Source organism: Cynocephalus volans, chromosome 3 (genome assembly GCF_027409185.1).
Source record: "Cynocephalus volans isolate mCynVol1 chromosome 3, mCynVol1.pri, whole genome shotgun sequence".
In the NCBI taxonomy this organism is placed as follows: domain Eukaryota; kingdom Metazoa; phylum Chordata; class Mammalia; order Dermoptera; family Cynocephalidae; genus Cynocephalus; species Cynocephalus volans.
The window spans coordinates 39,353,147-39,366,192 of NC_084462.1; positions in this window are offsets into that span (position 1 = coordinate 39,353,147).

Consider the following 13,046-nt stretch of genomic DNA (forward strand, 5'->3'; position numbering starts at 1 on the left):
AGTGATCTGACAGAGAAAGATTGCACATTTTTCTGGGAGTAAATACTATTTATTCGGTTTCTATTTTTTTACACACATTGTCTCCCATACAATAAAACATTTAAAACATTGGAGAAAGCAGAAAAATGTGATCCATGGACAGGCAAGGGAACAATCACAAAAATACAACTTATAAATAATCTAGTTTAAATTGACTAAGAAAGACTTTAAAATAACTATGATAAATATGGTTAAGCATATAGTGAAAAAGGTGGAAAATGTGCATGAACAGATGTGTTGAGCAAAAGACAGAGCACTGCAAAATGGGCAGTGGAGCTGTTATAACTGAAAACTACAACACCAAAGTGAAAAATCAGTCCAACAGGCTTAACAGCAGAACAAACACAGCAGCATCAGCAGAAAGGGTCAGTGGGGGTGAAGGTAGATCCAAGAAGAGCAGCCAGACCGAAACACAAAGAAAAAGAAGAAAGTGTGGAAGAGCCCTCAAGAGCCATGAGGAAATATAGAAATATATGTACCATATTTGCAGCTGAAGGAACAGGATGATAGGAAAATGACAAACAAATCATTTGAAGAGATAGTGGACAACAATTTTGTAAAAGTGGTGAAATGTATGAACCTACACATCCAATAAGCTCAGTGAATCCCAATTAGGATAAATACAAAGACACCCGCATCTATACTTATCATCAAACGGCTGAAATCCAGAGAGAGAGAAAATCTTAAAAGTGGCTGAGGAGGAGACAGAACATTGCATGCAGTGAACAAGAATAAGAATGATGTCTTACTGCCAGAAGATGATGAAATAACATATTTTTAAAATATATTTTTAGTTTCTTAAATTGACAAAACTTTGCATGTATTTGTTGTGCACAACATGCTGTTTTGAAGTATGTATACAATTGTGGAATGGTTAAATCTTGCTAATTAACAAACACATTATGTCACACATTATCTCACACATTTTTTGTGGTGAGAACATTTAACACCCACTCTCAGTATATTTCAAGAACACAATACATCGTCATTAACTATAGGTAACACCATACACAACAGATCTCTTGAACTTATTCCTCCTATCAAACTGTAAACATGTACTCTTCAACCAACATCTCCCCACCCTCCTTTCCTCATGACCACCCCAGGCTCTGCTTACCACCACTCTACTCTCTGCTTTTATGAGGTCAACTTTTTAGATTCCACATATGAATGAGAACATTCGATATTTGTCTTTTCTTTGCCTGGATTATTTTTTAACATAATGTCCTCCAGGTTCATCCATGTTGTCACAAATGACAAGATTCTACTCCTTTTTTATGACTGCATAGTATCCCACTGTGTATATATACTGCATTTTTTTATCCATTCATCTCCTGATAAACACTTAGTTTGATTCCATACCTTGACTATTGTTAAGTAGTGCTGCAGTAAACATGAGAATGCAGATATCTCTTCAACATTCTCATTTAATTTCCTTTGTATTTATACCCAGTAATGGGATTGCTGGGTTATATGGTAGTTCTATATTTTAATTTTTAAAGGAACATTAATACTCCTTTCCATAATACCTATAATAATACATTCCCACCAACAGTGTATAAGGGTCCCATTTTCTCCATATCCAAACCAACACTTCTTTTATCTTTTTGGTAATTCTAAATGAAGTTAGGTGATATCTCAGTGTTACTTTAATTTCTATTTCCCTTATGATTAGTGAAATTGATCATTTATATATATATAAATGTGTGTGTGTGTGTGTGTGTGTGTGTGTGTATACAACTGTTTGCCATTTGTATGTCTTCTTTTGAAAAATGTCTGTTCAGGTCTTTTGCCCATTTTTAATAGGGTTATGTGCTTTCTTGCTATTTAGTTGTTTGAGTTCCTTATATATTTTAGATATTAACCCCTTATCAGATTTATTGTTTGTAAATATTTTCTCTAATAGGCTATTTCTTCTTTCTGTTGACTGTTTCCTTTGCTGTGCAGAAGTCTTTTCATTTTATATAATCCCATGTGTCTATTTTTTCTTTTGATTCATGTGCTTTTGAGGTCTTATTCAAAAAACCATTACTTCACCCCAGTTAGACTGGCTATAATCAAAAAGACAGTGAATAACAAATGCTGGTGAGGGTGTGGAGAGAAGGGAATGTTCCTGCACTGTGGGTAGGACTGTAAGTTAGTATAACCACTATGGAAAACAGTTTGGAGGTTTTTCAAACAACTACAGATACATCTTCCATACAATCCAGCAATCCCACTTCCGGGTATATACCCAGAGAAATGGAAATCACCGTGTCGAAGGGATACCGGCATTCCCATGTTCATTGCAGCTCACAATAGCCAAGACATGGAACCAACCTAAAAGTCCATCAATGGATGGATGACTGGATAAGGAAACTGTGGTGTTACATCATTGAATACTACTCTGCCATGAAAAAGAATGAAATTCTCCCATTTGCAACAACATGAATGAGCTTTATATATATATAAATGACCAATTTCACTAATCATAAGGGAAATGGAAATTAAAATGACACTGAGATATCACCTAACTTCATTTAGAATTACCAAAAAGATAAAAGAAAAGAGAAACTTATGTTGAGTGAAATAAGCAAAGCACAGAGGGATAAATATGGCATGTGCTCACTCATATGTGGGAGCTAAGAGAGAAAGAAGGAAGGAAAGAAAGACTAGAGTGGTGCGTTGGACTTGCAGAGGGAGAAAGCATTTCCTATGATACAAAGTGGAGTGGGAGGGGGGAAAGGGGGAGGGGGATAATTGGGTGGGGGTCAGGATGCAAACGCAATTTGTGGTAATGTGCAAGCTGCCAGTGTGAATCTGACCTTCACATCTTGGACACGAAGTGTGACAACCAGCTCTGTATCTCATAAATATTCATAACCAATAATAACAAACAAAAACCAAACCAAAAAAAAAAAAACAAACCCCAAAAAATCATTGCCCAGATCAAGATCAAGGAGCTTTTCCCCTATTTTTTCTTCCAGTAGTTTCATAGTTTTGATTCCTACACTCAAGTTTTTCTTCATTTGAGTTGATTTTTGTGTATGGTGAGAGATAAAACTCTAGTTTTACTCTTCTGAATATGGACATCAGTCTTACCAACACCATTTGTTGAAGAGACTGCCCTTTCCTCATCGTGTTTTGTGGGCACCTGTGTTGAAAATCAGTTTTCTGTAAATGAGTGGATTTATTTCTGAGCTCTCTATTCTGTTCCATTGCTTTATGAGTCTGTTTTAAGGAAAAATGGAATTGTCTATAATCTTACATGTAGAAAGATATCTTTCAAAAATTAAGGTGACAGAAAGTCATTACCAGACAATGAAAAGCTGAGGGAATTTGTTTCCTGTTGATCTACACTATCTCATCTCAGTGCTAACAGTGCTAGCTTAGAGAAAATGATGTTAAGTGAAAGAAACCAGGCAAAGAAAGAGAAATACCATATGTTCTCACTCATATGTGGAAGCTAAAGAAAGTTGATCTCATAGAAGTAGAGAGTAGAATAATGGCTTCTAGAGACTGCTAGGGGGAGAGCAAGAGGGTAGTCAGTGAATACAAAGCAGCAACTAGATGGGTAGAATAAGTTCTAGTGTTCTAGGCTGACTACAGTAAACAACAATGTATTGCATAATTTCAAATAGCTAGTAGAGAGGATTTTGAATGTTCCCAACACAAAAGAAATGATGAATGTTTGAAGTGATAGATATGCTAATTACCTTGTTCTAATCATTGCACATTGTACACATGTACCCCAGAAGCTCAATGTACCCATGAATATACGCAATTATTATGTGTCAATTAAGAAAGAGTAAATTTAATAAAATGGAATAAAAAGTTTTGAGAGTAAAGGAAATTGGTACTAGATGAAAGTCTGGATATGCAGAAAAGAGTAAATGGAATCAGGAAGGATATGTATGCACACACACACACACACACACACACACACACGGGGGCTTCAAGAAGTTCATGGAAAAATTTACATTTCTAATTTTATTGTCTCACAAACTTTTTGAGGAACCCTAGCTGTGTGTATGCAACAAAGATGTATAGTCAAAAGTCCTTTAGAATTACATATTATACACGTGTTTGAAGATATGTATGTGTTTCATCCAATTCTCTTCCTAAAATCAAAACATGGAAGAGAGCTGACTTTTTGGTTCACATACACCCATCTGAATCTAAATACTGAGCAAGAAACTGCCAAAAAGAACGCTGGGTATCCAGGATATGGGCACAGAAACCCCACATGCCTTTCTTTCTGCTTGTCTGTGATGCAATACTACTCCATAAGATACTAAGACATTTTCTCCACACTAGCAAGTGGGATCTAGAGACAGCCCTCAACTACCCAGCACCTGTTGTACCAGGGCACCAGGGTGCACCCAGTCTGAGGACCCACAGCATCACTTCTTCAATCTGTGACCTTGATGAAGACGACCACTTTGCTGACTTCACTTCTGCTTTTGGGTGTTGACACCTGGTTTTCCTTTTCATCAAGTGGCCAGGTAGTCATTGTTGCCCAGTGCATCTGAAATTCTCTAGGCTTCTCCTTGAGATAGCAAAAATTTGTTTCTAATCACCAGTGCCATTTATCAGACTCCCTTGTATAGCAACCCACTTTGCACCACGTGCTAAAGTCTATCACTGTCAGAAGTCTTCATGTTGCATCACCTTTAAGATGTTGCTAAAATGCCATTTTCTCTGTGATGACTTCCTGCTTCTTTTCCCCCATAGCTTTCATTGCCTTATAACGTGAAGTATAATGCACATATTAGGTTTATTGTTTCTCTCCCTCTACTAGAATATGAGCTGTAGCAGGGCAGAGATTTTTGCCTGTATGCTTCACTATATTTCCAGAACCTACAAGACTATCTGGTACATAGTAAGTGCTCAGTAAAAATTTGTTGAATTAATGAAAAAGTGTATACATTATACACACATATGTTTATAAAAGTTTAATATATACAATTTAAGATAATATATTTTATATATAAGAATATATTACATACAAATATTTATGTACTTAAAATCACACACACACACATACATGAAGGCAGTCCTCACTTTGCACAGTAACGTATTGACTGAACCATGTGCATATAAGAACAATGTTTTGCTTTATGTATAAGAACAGTGTTTTGCTTTCCGCTATCACAGAACATAAGTACACTTTTCCTATGTGCATAAAACTCAGTTAATATAGTTTTTTTTTTTTCAAAGCAAGTACTTTATATACATAAGGGTATTTCCAAAAGTTCACTGAAAGATAGAATTAAAAGATAATATAAATCTTTCCATGAGCTTTTTGAAGATCCCATTTGTGTATGTATGTGTGTTTGTGTGCGTGTATAGAGATATATATATACATATATACATATACACATATCTATATAAAGACAAGTGGCTATTTAAAGCAAAAACAACTATGTATTGTGGGAGTGTTAGCATGTATAGATCTGAAATAAATGACGATGCAAACACAAAGAGTATGAGGGGTTTAAATGGAATTATAATATTGTAAAGCTCTTGTTCATGAAGTAGAGAGTATTTCTAAGGTAGACAGTGCTAAATTAAAATTGCATATAATAATGTGTGGAGCACCATTTAAAAAAATAAAAGGTATTAAACAAAAGCCAATAAAGGAGATAACATGAAATACTAAAATTGATTAACCGTAAATAGAAAACAAACAAAAAGCCGACAACATACAGAGAAAAAAATATCAATATAGTCACCTTACACGCTACCCTATCAGTAATTACATTAAATATTAATCAACTAAATACCCCATGATAAAGGCAAAAATTACTAGAATGGATTAAAGAATTACAATCTGAATGTGATAATTAACTTTATGTGTGAATTTAACTGGGCCACAGGTACCCAGATATTTGGTCAAACATTATTCTGACTGTTTCTGTGATGGTGTGTAGATGATATTAACATTTGAATTGGTGTACTGTGGAAAGCAGATCACCCTCAGTAATGTGGGTGGCCTCATTCAAGCAGTTCAATGCCTGAATAGAACAAAAAGTCTGACCCTCTATCAAGAAAGAAAGAATTCTTCGTGCCTGATGTCCTTCTAATTGGGTCATAGGATTTTTTCTTGGCTTTGAACTTGAACTGAAACATCAGCTCTTATTGGATCATGAGCCTGCCAAAATTTGGACTGGAACTACACCATCAGGCCTTCAGACTCATACTGTAACCAAACCATTGGCTGATTGGCTGTCCTGTGTCTCCAGTTTGTCAAATACCACCCTGTAGATTTTGGGACATGCCAGCCTCCATAATCATAAGAACCAATTTCTTATAATAAATCTGTGTGGGGGGGGGGGTGTGTGTACACATATGTATATGTGTGTGTATATCCATTTATTAACATAACTAAGAAGACATTTCATAAGAATTAAAGGGCCAATTTACTAAAAGGTCAAAATCATGCACATAATGTGTACAACCTAATAAAATAGCTACTAATATTAAGTTAATTTGCCAAACTAAGGGGGAGGAATAGACATATTTGCAACAATATTTCAAGTTTTAAACACACTTCTTTAAGTAATTGATAGAACAGCAACTTAAAAAATCAGTAAGGATACAGAAAATGTGAACAATATGCTCTACTAACTAGACCTAAGTGACATTTATAGAACTATATTCTACAAAAACAGAATACATTTTCCAATGCATACAAAATAATTTTCAAAATAGACCAAATGCTGGGCATTAAACCATCTCTATTTATTTAAAATGACTCAAGTCATACTGGGGCATATACTCAGATCACAAGGGAATTAAAATTGTAATTAATATTATTGAAATTTGTATAAAACATTTAAATGTTTGGAAATTAAACAACAAAATTAAAAATAGCCAGTGACTTAAAGAAAAAATTACAATAAAAAAATAATAAATTAATTTGAAGTAAATGATAAAAACATAACATACCAAAATGTGTAAGATGTTGCTTTAGTAGGGATCAAAGAGAAATTTATATCTTTAAATACCTATACAAAAGAGAAAATATTTAAAATCAGTGACCAAGCCTTGTGCATGAAAAATACAGAAAAATAATAAATCAAAATCAAAGTAAATAGAAAATTGAACAAAATAGAAATAAGAGCTGAAATAACTGAAATTGAAAACAGGCAAACAGAGAAAATTACACAAGTCAAGAGTTGACTCATTGAAAAGGGTAAAAAACCTGGTAACCCTAGAAATACTAGCTCAAAATTAAGAAAAGCAAACAAAAAAAGAGAGATACAAAAAAAAAAAAAAAAAAGAAGAAGAAGAAAAAAACACCAAATCACTCATATCAGGAATAAAAGAGAAACAACACTACATATTATACAGACATTTAAAAGATACTAAGATACTAAGGGGAGATTTTGTTATTTTCCTGTAATAAAGGAAAATTGTTAACTTTAAATTGTTTAACAATTAACAGATTGTTAACTATTAACAAAGGGAGATTGACAACTTTTAGTTAATAAACTTGACAAGTTAGATGAAATGGAAAAACATATCCTTAAAAGTAAGACTTATCCAAACTAACAAATGAGAAAAAAAAGAATCTGAATAATGTGATTTCTGTTAAAATCAACAATAAAAATACAAACTAATTAATATATGGGCAACAGTGTGAACTACAGTAATGCCTCTCTTAATGACAGGAATAGGCTCTGAGAACGTGTCATTAGGTGATTTCATTGTTGTACATATTTAAATATTGTAATACATATTGTAATATCATTGTATTTTTACATATTGAAATATTATTACATATTGTAATAAGTAATATTACGTACATATTACATATAGTAACATTGTAGAGTGTATTTACATAAGCCTCAATGGTACAGCCCACTACTACCTTGGCCTTATGGCATAGCCATTATAATCTTTTGGGGCCACCATAGTATAAATGATTTGTTGTTGACCAAAATGTCATTACACAGAGAATGACTGTATTCAAAGATACGCAAATGGCCTGTAAGTACATGAAAAAGTGCTCATAATTAGCCATTATGAAAATAAAAATGAAAACCACAATAACAAACACCTAAATGATAAACAACTGGAAATCAAAATATTCCAAAAAATAAAAATAAAAACTTAAAATGAATAAAAGAAAACAAGAGAAAAAGATAACAGTTTAAAAGTAAACAACCCAATTATAAAATGAGCTAAAAGATGTTCCATAACATGTGTCATCAGAGTATTATAAATTGAAGAAACCAGATACCACTGTGCACCTATTAGGATGGCTGAAATCCAGAACACTGATAATGCCAGATGCTGACAAGTATGTGGAAGAAGAGGAACTTGCATTTGTTGCTGGTGGCAATGCAAAATGGAGCAACCGCTTTGAAAGACAGTTTAGTCAGTTTTTTACAGAGCTAAATATAGTCATACCATTCAATCTAGCAATTGTTTTCCTTGGTATCTACCCAAATGAGTTGAAAATGTATACCCACACAAAAATCTTTACATAAATGTTTATAGCAGTTTTATTCAAGATTACCAAAACATGGAAGCAATCCATATGCCCTTCAGTAGGTAAGCGAATAAACAAACTGTGCCATTTGCAAACAATAGAACATTACACAGTGACAAAGAGAAATTAGTAATCAGAACATGAAAAAGTTTATGGAAGTTTTATTTATAATGGCAAAAACTTGGCAGTAACCATAATGTTCTTCAGTAGTTGAATAGATAAATAAACTTCAGTATATTCAGGCAATAGAATATTATTCAGCACTGAGAGGAAAGGAGCTATCAAATTTTGCAAAGACAGGGAGGAAACAAATGCATATCACTGAGTTAAAGAAGCCAATCTGAAAAGTCTACATACCATATGATTCAAATTATATGACACCCTGGAAAAGGCAAAACTATGGAAACAAGACAAAGATCAGTAGTTGGCAGAGGTCAGGTGAAAGGGAGGGATGAACAGGAGCAGCACAGAGTATTTTTAAGGCAGGAAAACTATCCTGTTTGAACCTATAATGCTGGACACATGGCATAGAATGTACAAGGCAAGAGGAAATTCTAATGGAAACGATGGACTTTGGGGGATAATGATGTGTCAATGTAGGCTCAACAATTGTAACAAATGTACGGCTCTGGTGGTCGATGTGGACAGTCGGAGAAGTTGTGCTTGTGTTGGGAGTAGCAGGGGGTAAATGGAAATTCACTGTACTTCCAGCTCAGTTCTGCTGTGAATCTAAAACTGATGTAAAAAATAAGATCTATTTTAGAAGAAAGAAAGAAATGAGGTATTAAGCCACAAAATGAAGAATTTTACGTGCTTCATGTTAAGAGAAAGAAGTCAGTTTAGAAGGTGATACAATGTATGATTCCAACTACATATGATATTCTGGAAAAGGCACAACTATGCACAGTAAAAATATGAGAATTTGCCAGGGTGTTGGTGCGAGGGAATGCAGGGTGTTTTTAGAACTGTGAAATTATCCTGTATGATAATATAGTGGTGAACAAATGTCATTTGTCAAAACCCATAGAATGTACAGCATAGAGAATGAAACCTAATGTAAATGATGAACTTTAGTTAATAATAATAATAATATATCAATATTGCCTCATCAGTTGTAACAAATGGATCGCACTAAAGCAAGATGTAAATAGTAGGAGAAATTGTGGTGGGGGGTGACTGGGGAAGTGTGGAGGGTTGAGGTTGCAGATGGGAAGTCTCTGTACTTTCCTCTCAATTTTTCTGTAAACCCATAACTGCTCTACAAAATAGTCTATTAATTAGAAACAAAAACCCCAACACAAACAAACAAAATTCCACAATGGTACACCATTTCACATCTTGGAATGTCTACAAATAAAAATAATGGATTATGTCAATTTTAGCAAGGAAGTGGAATAACTGGAGTCCTCATACTTGCTATTTGGAGTGTAAATTTTTACAATCACCATTTTACTTCATTAGTATGACCAAAATCAAAAAGACTGACACTACAAAATTAAGCAAGGTTGTCGGGTACCTGGAGTTATCATACAGTCTGGCAGTGTGTAAAATGGTCTAACACAACCACGGAGAACTGTGGCAGTTTTTTATGAACCCATATACCCTATGACACAGCCATTCAACCCCCAGGCCCAAGACAAATGAAAACATGTGTTCACTAAAAGACTAGTAAAATAATTTTCAAAACTGCCTTTTTAAATAATAGCACCAAATTGTATATCCCAAGTGTCAACAGGTAATAGATAAACAAACTGTGGAGTTACAAACAAAATGGGATATTTTTCAACATTAAAATAGAGCACACTTGCAATACATGCAACATGTATACATCTCAAAAAATATGTATATGTATTGAACAAAAAAATTCAGACTCCCCCCTCCAAAACAAAAACAAAGAACAGTATATGTTCTGCAGATTCCATTTTATGAAATTTAATAATAGGCAAAACTAATCTATAATGAGTGAAATCAGAAAGTGTGTGCTTTTGGAGGTAGAAGAATTGACTGGAAAAGAACACACAGTAAAACTCCTTGATAATGAAAATATTATATATCTTGTTTTGAGTGTTGGTTACTCAGTGGCAAAGCTCATTAAATGAAACACTTTAGATCTGTGCATTTGATTGTATGTTAATTATATCTGAAATCTTAAAAAAAGATTTTGCCAGCACTGTGTAATGGTTGAGAATGCTGGCCAGGCTCTAAACTCAGATTCTCCTATATATTGGCAGTTTTTAGATAAGCTAATTAATTTACTGAGTCTCGAATTCTTGACATGTAAAATGAAGTGAAACATGGATTTTTTGAAGATTCAATAAATAGTGTATGTCAAGCTATGGGGATGGTATTTTATTAAGTAATAAGTATTCAATAAATACTAGTTACACTATTTTAATGAAGTCCTTTCATTTTTTTCAAATACCTTGTACGTCTGCTACCTCCTATACCTTTACAAATTATTTTCCTACTCAGACTCTCTTTTTGGAGAACACTCATGAATCTTTCACAGGTTTCGATTTTTTTTTTCATTGCTACAGTCAGCTTCTCAGCACCTCTCTTCCCCGAAGATCAAAGCAGAAGAGAGTTTTTTCATATTTGCATCAACTATGACCAATATGAGTTTCAAACAATACAGCAGCACTTAATTGCAATAAGAATACCACATTAATATCCTTCTGTGACTAACAATATGATCTTGCATCTGCTTTTTTTCTGTAGTCTTATCTAAAGCACAGCACTAGACATTTCATAAACAAGTAATTTTAAAGTCTGCAAAAATCATAAATGATGATTTTTCTCACTTTTGCACATTTACACCAAGACTTACAGCTATAGAGGAATGAAAGACAGGCAGTTCTGGTGCTAATCCCACACTTTCATTCCACAGTTCCGTACTGACTACTCTGTGAGCAGGACCGCAAGGGTCCAGTCTGCTCCTGGTCATGGCTTCCTGCTCCTATTACTCTATCCTTAGTTCTCCTCCCCCCCCTTTTTTTTCAATTTATTTTTACACATCTGTTATATACAGAAAGCCCTTTCTAATTAGAGGACAGACAGACACCAAGTTTCCATGGATGTTTGGTACTCATTACCCTTTTGTTTTCTAGTTGCCTTGAATTTTCAAGCTGTTTCATAGAGAAGCAAGGAAAGAAATGTTTGTCAACACATTTTTGAGGAGGAAGATGATGGGGCTTTCAGGAAACTAGATTTCACAATGAGATGAGGGATTTGGGGAGACATATTTAAGACTTGTGATCTAAATGCCCCTCTGGATTCAGGGAAGTATTGAGTTTTACTGCTATTAAGATGATCAGTTATCACAAAGTGCTGTATGTGCCTTGGTTCCTAAGGTGTATTTGATGTCGGGGGTAAGTAGTTTGTAAGACGCTATGGTGAGCCATTCAAGCAGCCTGGGTCTGAGAGCACCAGTTGTCTAAAACAAGCAGGTGTATTTTTTGTGGAGGATAAACTCTACTTACCCACCTTTTCTGCCTCCTTTACAATCACTAAATGCTCAATCCCCAACTTTTCTCTGCTAGTTCAAGAATGTTAACAAGGATGTCAAAGGTTCTCGTGTATGAGTTGTCTTTCATTTGTAATTACATCTACATTTTTTCTCTCCTGTGTCATCCCTACTCTTTTCTTTTTGACTTCTGTATTGCCTGTTGGCATAAACAGGGGCTCTTTTCATAGAACGGATTTGGTGGGACTTGACATTGTATGGCAGTGCTAATTACTGTGTTCCAACATCAGTGAGAAAAACTAGGACATACCGGTAGCCATTTACTGCGTGGGATGACTCACAGCATGGTGGACTGAAGGTCAAACCTGTCATAACCATTTCATAAGAAATGGTCAATGGGAGAACATAATGTCTGATGAGTACATAAATTTGAATTAGAGTAGGAGAAAGTGTGCTTTAATGAGGGTGGAAATATCACAGGCTGGAAAATGTACTGGCTGTCCACATCCAGTTGATAACAGGGGAGTAGAAAGTTTTGTGTTTAGAGTTGGCCACTCTGCAATGTTTCCAAACTCCTGTAAATACTGGGGAATCCTATATGGATCTGGGCTGTAAACCCAAGGGAAGAACTGAAAACCATGATGCATGGGGGTATCCATTCTGCAAAAATGGCTTTCTCTGTGCCGGGTCCTGTGCCCAGCAGTGAATAGCCTTTTCTGGGTGTAAACAGGAGTGACATACATTGTCTCCCTTTATCCACACTTCTGCTTTCCATGGTTTCAGTTACCCGCAGTCAACCTGCAGTTTGAAAATATTAAATGGAAAATTCCAGAAATACGTAATTCATTAGTTTTAAATTATGCACCGTTCTGAGTTGTGCAATGAAATCCCATGACGCCCAACTCCCTCCCACCCAAAAGGTAAATTATCTCTTTGCCCAGTGTACTGATGCTGTATTCACTACCCACCCGTCGTTCACTTAGCAGCCATCTCCGTTACCACACTGACTGCTACTGTGCTTGTGTTTAAGGAAACCTTATTTTACTTAATAATGGACCCAGAGTG